The 7,325-nt window shown below is 43.9% G+C and overlaps 1 non-coding gene across 1 annotated transcript; it reads left to right on the top strand.

Annotated features, from left to right (window-relative positions):
• Window positions 1-6,258: 6,258 nt before the first annotated feature.
• TRNAG-UCC (transfer RNA glycine (anticodon UCC)) lies at window positions 6,259-6,330 on the top strand. Its single transcript has one exon. It is a non-coding gene; the product is annotated as a tRNA-Gly (tRNA).
• Window positions 6,331-7,325: the final 995 nt, after the last annotated feature.

Genomic DNA, 7,325 nt, shown 5'->3' with positions numbered 1-7,325 from the left:
TTATGCCATCAAAACGTTGTGGCTTTTCAGAAATTCTCCTAGCTGTATTATCTACACTCCAGGTACATGTTGGTAAAGGTATACTAAAGTGATCTATTTCTGCACACCAGCCAGGATCATAGCTAATCTACTATTATGCCTCCATAAAGCTTTTCATACTGTGAATCTCATTTTTGTGACTACAACAGCATATGCAGGAATTAAACCCCTCCCACACATGCACTTTTTAAAAGCTACAGTGTAGTAGTTGCTAAACGATTGTAGAATAGCTGTCCATTGACAGCCACTTCCAACAGAGCAGTGTTCTTCATTGTAAGGCCAGGGGGGCAGCGGTGGGCCCCCATCAACACTAAGTGCACCCCACCAATTGTTTGGGCCTGTGTGAAGCTTTGGCCAAGACTGAGTACTCTGCATAGTCCCCCTGGCTCCATGTGGAGATGGCCATTCTCATGATGCATGCACTGTGGGGCTTCCTTGAGAGGAAACGGAGCCCCCTTGAGCCCCTGCACCAGCTTGGAATGCTGGGATTTTCCCATAGATATAGTCCCTGTTATTTGTATGGGGGATGCTTCCTTAATTTGAATGTATTGATGTACTGGTTTGGGGGTGGAGTCACAGGGTTTATTTGTCTGCTCCTCACTTGCTGTCTTGAATTCAAACTGAGAGGTTCTCCCTCTCTCTGCACAAGAGACTGTTAGTCTGTTTATTGTTTTCTTAGCCAGTGTTAGTAATCAATACCAGACTCTTGTTTCTAAGTTAAAGTTGCTTCCTCTACAATTACTTATAGGGTATGAGTAATTTCTCTGGCAACATGGAAGGCCCACACTGAGTACTGGCAAGTGTAGCCTTCCCCAGTGCTATCCTCCTAGACCTCATAAGGGATGGCTTAGTCTTTCTTAAAAGGCCCTCCCAGCACTGAGAAAAGCACGACTGTGCAGAGATCAGCACAATGGGAAAAGGCTCTCCCATGGAAGGTTTGGGTGTTTTTTTTGCCAAACTCCCCCCCCTCCCCCACGCTTGAAAAATAGTGAAGATCACTGCAATAGAGCATCCATTCACTTTGGTACAATGCAACCAGGTGTGTGTGTGTTGCGCATTTGTGGGTGGCAGGGAAGAGACACATCTTATTCTGATAGGTAAAATCCATGAGGACTTTGAAGAAGCTGCCAGGAACATAGTCATTGAGACATCTGGCTATGCACACCTTGTCCACTCTCTCTAGTAGGGTGTATGTGGACTGTTTTTCATGGCTCGGCCCGAATTTGGACCGGATTGCGGGGCTGCAAATGGGTTCGGTTGAACCGACCAGCTGGACCAGTCCATTCGACTGAACCAGCTCGAACCAGTTTGGCAGTTTGAGAGGCTATGTAAAGTGGCTTGTAAAGAGGACTCCAGTGAGTATTCCCCTTTACAAGCAAAAGGGAATCCTTCACAAAAGGCTTCTAAAGGGCGGTCGAGGGTGGGGATGGGGGGAGCAGAAGTACACAAACACAAACCAGAAATACACAAACACAAATACAGTTGCTTTAAAAGCAACTGTCCCTATTAATGCCAACATAATGACTGTGAGAAACATAGGAAGCTGCCTTATACTGAGTCAGACCATTGGTCCATCTCGTTCAGTATTGTCTACACAGACTGGCAGAGGCTTCTCCAAGGTTGCAGGCAGGAATCTCTCTCAGCCTTATCTTGGATATGCCAGGGAGGGAAACTGAAACCTTCTGCTCTTCCCAGAGTGGCTCCATCCCCTAAGGGGAATATCTTACAGTGCTCACACTTCTAGTCTCCCGTTCATATGCAACCAGGTGGACCTGGTGGGCCAGAAGCTTCAGGGGCAGCAAGTAGAGTGGAGAGCCGTGACAGCAGTGAAGGCGGGGTCTCGGGAGGGCAAAGCAGTGGGAGGGGAAGGCCCATTGGCACCAGCCTGGGGATGAAGGGGGAAGTCTGTATGACAAAGGGTGGGCTGGGAGCCAGACAGGAAAGCAAAGGCGGCTCCTTTGCATGTGGGAGAAGGGAAGAGAGAGAGGGAGGGTAGGCTGGTCTCTGGGATGAGGGGGCTGTGGCAGCAGGGAGGTGAGGAGAGTAAACTAGCTCACAGATGCTCTGTGCAGATTCAGCTAGTTTACATATATTTTACTACAAACTGCTTTGAGAACTTTTTTTTGGGTTGAAAATCAGTATATAAATATTTCAATAAATAAAATAATAATAATAATATCATCTATGGAAAAGCCATTGCATTAATGTAATGCAGTTTGCAAGGTGGAAATGGTCTTCTCTCTACTAACAAGCTGAGTTCTGCTAGAATTATATATAAATAACCTTCTAGGAAGCACATAGTGTGGCTTCATGACAGCTGAGTAAAGGTTCATCATGTTCTCATAACATCCTCTGGCTCTGTGGTTGTGATGTTGTTGAGTGCTCGCACACACTCTTTTTAGTATCAATAGCATCTCATGTTATTTCCACAGTGGTTGATTTTGCTGCTGTTTATCAAACATGCCTTTCTGGTGTGTGTTTTGTTTTGCTGTTTTTCATAAAGATCCACCCCCACCCCCCCGCCACCATTTGAAGAAACTGTTATAAGTGCTTCTGAGAAAACTGGTGTTTTTATTTTTTAAGTACATTAAAATTGCTGTACATTAAAAAGTTCATTAAAATCTACATGTGTTCTCTCTAATTTTTATGATCAGTGAGCGGAAGGAGTTTTGTCCTGGGTGGCAGCCATCAAATCAGTGTGTGTACCCCCCCTCACACACTTGAGTTCCTGACTATTGTGCCGTGCAAACACAACATTTAAAAACCTTTTCTCCCCTGAGGAGTGGAAGGGGAGGTGCGGCCTACTACCTGTCTGCTTGAACCTTGCCCTCTACAGCTGATGATACCTAGCCAAAGAGAAGTTACCAGTTATGTCCAGCAGGTTATACCTGTTTCTTAGGGTGGGTGCAGACGTCATGGTGAACTTGGCCGAACTGTCTTGGCTGTTGGATGGCTGAACTGTCAATTCCCAGAGCATGCATGAGCCTGACTTTGATGTTGGAAGGGCTATGCTGATATTAAGCGTGTTGTGCGAACCGGGCATGTCTGCATATTCTGCCCTACTTGTAGTCTAGAACCTGATAGCTGTATCTCACTTCAAACCTTGGTTAAAGATGCTGAGTTCTGGACCACAAGTAGCACAGAATATGTGAACATTGGTGGGTCCACATGACATGCCCAATGTCAGCATAGCCATCCTGACGCTAGAATTTGGGCTCTCGTGCACTCCAAAACCAATGGTTTGGCCAAGCTGCCAGTTCATCATGATGCATGCAGGCAAAGAGTTTTTATTTATTTCTTTGGGACTTTGACTGATTTTGATCTGATCATGGACCTCCCTACATCCCATAGGGACATAGGAAGCTGCCCTATACTATACTGAGTCAGACCACTGGTCCATCTAGCTCAGTATTGCCTACACACACTGGCAGCAGCACCATGGAGTACCCCTGCTATTTACAAAGAAATGTTCACAATCCACCAAAATAAACTCTCTCAGACATTTCCCACATATCTCCTTTCATTACTTCTCTTGTTGACAAGTTATATATCCCTATGTGGGGTGTTTTAAATAAAGGGTATTCCTGCACTGGATCAAACTGATATACACAATGCAGCTATAAACCTGGCCTGGATTGTGTATATAGCCATGTTTTATTTATAGATGTTTTTGTGACCTAGAACTACAAGCCCTTTAAGGTAACTCATTCTGGCAGATAACCACTACACCCAATGAGATGTAAGCAAAAATGTAGGAGTGTCTCTCTGGGAAAAGCTAAGCAGTGACCTTTCATATATTTGGAAAGAAAAAAATGTCCCAGATTTGAAATGCGGTTTATGATGCTTATAAATCGGGTACTAGTATTCCACAGCCATGAATGGACCCTCTCATCTTTTCTATCAAGACAACTCAGATTTGGTGTGAAGAAAATGTTTTACATGGTGAAAATATATGCTCTTTCCCCCCCAGTTGTGTGTACAGTATTTTGTATATTGTTTTGGTTTTCAGAAACAGTCAAATTAGAAAATCCCATTTTATGGGTATTGAAATTGAATACTGCACTTAAGAAGACCATTAAAGTAGTGGTTTTATATAGCTTACATTTTACCAGAACAGCCACAGTTCAAATCAACATCTACATTTTCTATTTCTGTATGTGAGGTTAAAACACACACACTAAATTCTTCACCAAGAAAGCCATGTGTTCAGAACAATCTGATGATCATACACAGTGGCTGACATCATGAAGGTCAATGATGTGTTTCCTCTCCTCCAGAGTGTTTCCAGAGTGTGGTCAGAGTGAGGATATTTCATCCACTTGTGCAATAGCACATTCCAAGGGATTTGAGAAGGTGTGTGTCAGCCCCAGTCACATCCCTGAAGTCCCTCGTTGCATGTGCACTTCGTTAGTTAGGATGTCAACTATTTTTAACTTTTATGGTGGTGGCCGCTTGATCACTCACCCCAGATCAAATCCTCGATTGTCAATCTGGGGCCGATGTGGCTGGGTGCGACTGCAAGCCCTACATTTCCAGATTCTCATGACACAAAATCAGGATTCCTGCTTTCCCACCGGTCTGGATCATGGTGAGAACATGCCCCTAAGAAGCAGCTGCATAGAAGGGGCTCCATTTCAGCCTTTGTTTCTGCTCCAGTCAGTTCCTACCCTAGAGGTTCCAGATTTCTATTTGCCTAAGCAAAACTAAGTCTGGAATCCAACAGGAGAAACCGCTTGGGGGAGATTCAGAGTGGGAAAACATTGAGGACCAGAAGGGAAAGAGCTAAGCACTTCTCCTTGCAATTTTCCTATCAAAACCATCCCCTCCAGAAGCTGCTTTTCTTTACAGGAAAAATAAAAATAAAATTGGGGTTTTGTTACAAGCATTTGCATGGAACATGCAGCTTGTCCCAAAGTATATAGGGCAACCATCACAGGAACATAAGAAGCTGCCTTATGCCAAGTCAGACCACTGGTCCATCTAGCTCAGTATTTTCTATGCAGATGGGCTGTGACTGTCCAAGGTTTCAGGCAAGAGTCTCTTTCAGTCATACCTGGAGATACCAAGGATTGAACCAGGAACCTTCTGCATATAAGCAGATGCTCCACCACTGAGCTACAGCCCCATACCCTAAGGGGAATATCTTACAAGGCTCACGTGTAGTCCCCCATCCAAATGCAAACCACAGTGGGCCCTGTTTAGCAACGGGGACAATTCTTTCCTTTGTAGATTAAATCCTCCTCTGACTAGAGCCAAAGCATCGTAGTTCAGTGAAAGCGAGACTTCAACGTCCTGAATACAGCAACAAAGAATCTCCCTTTTTAATACAGACCTTTTAGAATTTTCATCTTGCTTCAGCTGCCTCTAATATATTGACTCTTCTCACACAACCCCCTGCCCTGTAATTAAGTGAGTTTCACTTATAATCGCAGCTTAGCTATGACTTCAATTTCTGTGGATTATGCAAGGACAGAAACGACGAGTGCGCCCATCAGCTTGGCTGATGCTTGGTGGTTTTTACTTCGCTTATTGATTCATGCTGTTTGCCATCATGCTTTCCAGGGGGGAGATTGATCGGTTACACTGCAAAATGTAGAGAGGGAAGAGAAATGGAGGACTGTCAGAAGTGGTAGGGACTTTCACAGGTTGATGTGGTGTTTTATGGCTTTTATGTGCACATTTTCACTGCATAACGTTCTGCATCTGTCAGGGCATGAGGGCAATGGGGCCTGTGTGGTAAGTCTGGGCAGGATGAGTGCGGCAAGCAGACATGACTGGGAAGGATTTAGGGCAGATGACAGAGATCAGAAGAAGGGCTCGTGGAATGAGAGCTTAGAAGGGGTTCATTTGAACAATGAAGTGGATTTGGAAACACAAATCTCAGGATGAAGTGCATGAGCTTTAGGCAACAGCTGTTTTACTCACCCTGCAAGCAGCTTCTGCTTTGCATCATTTCCTAGAAGCTGCTGAGAGCCTGGGGCCAATTAGCCTAGGAATTAATCCAGCTAGTGTTCTAATGGTAGCCAGTAAGAGAGAACTAAGAGTGGTTCCACTCATGGGAGGATTGGGTTGTTGAGACAAAGTCAAAGGTTTGTTGTAATGTAAACCGCCCTGAGCCATTTTTGGAAGGGCGGTATAGAAATCGAATAAATAAATAATAATAAATACATAAAGGGAACTTTCTGAAGATCTCAGCTTGCATTTAGAGAGATTTGGGATGGGACTGTAGCTCAGTGGTAGAACATCTGCTTTCCATGCAGAAGGCCCTAGGTTCAATCCCTGGCATCTCCAGGTAGGGCTGGGAAAGAGCTTGAAATCTTGAAGAAGCTGCTGCCAGCCAGTGTTTAGCTAGATGGACCAATGGTCTGACTTGGCATAAGGCAGCTTCCTATGTTCCTATGGCAGGAGTACTCAAACTTGAGTCCTCAGGCACTGTTGGATGACAACTGTGGTCTGCCATTGTGGGTGGGGATGGTGGGAGTTGCAGTCAAACAACATCTTGGGGCCCAAATTTAAGAACCTCTGAGTGAGAGTCTTGGGTGCTGGCTGGAATAAGTGCATTTCTGGAATGTGATCAGAATGCATCCCAGTAAGAGTTGGGCAATGCAATGTTTTTGTTTCTTCCTCCCTGTTGGAGGACATTCAAGGTTCTGGGTTCTATGCCTATCCCTGAACGCTTTTCCTATGTTTGCGTGGAAATTCAAATTTAATTTTGTACACTGCCTAGAGATGTACATATCAGGTGGTATTAAAATATGATAGATAGATAGATAGATAGATAGATAGATTTAGGATGCCTTCTTTCCTTGCTGTGTTGGAAATCAACACCTAAGGGCTAATCCCTTCTTGACAGTATGCTTCCACATATAGAGTCAAACATGTCAGAAGCCTAGAAGCACAAAGGGCTGAAACCAAAAACAAAACAAAACAGGATATTCAAATCTACCAAACATAAAATGAAGAAAATACATTGATTTAGCAGCATCTTATAATCAGAACATGGGCTGACTGTAAGTGGAACTATAATTTTCTTCAGTGAATGGGCTAGTAAGCAGTAATTCTTCACTCCAATTATCTTTGATGATGATATGTTTATGTATACATTTTGAGGCAATTATTCCCACCCCCATCTGCAAGACCACAGGCAGAGGTATTTTCTTTTTCTCTTAACTCTTTATCTCTCAGATTGAAATATGGATCAAAGATGACATACAAGAAAGTCAACACCATTGTGAGAACATTCAGATTTAGCTGGCTGAACAAATTGAAAACCTTCCCTAGTCATT

The sequence above is a fragment of the Hemicordylus capensis genome, chromosome 5 (assembly GCF_027244095.1).
Source record: "Hemicordylus capensis ecotype Gifberg chromosome 5, rHemCap1.1.pri, whole genome shotgun sequence".
In the NCBI taxonomy this organism is placed as follows: Eukaryota; Metazoa; Chordata; class Lepidosauria; order Squamata; family Cordylidae; genus Hemicordylus; species Hemicordylus capensis.
Note: the sequence above shows the minus strand (reverse complement) of the source record. Positions and strands in the feature narration are given on the sequence as shown.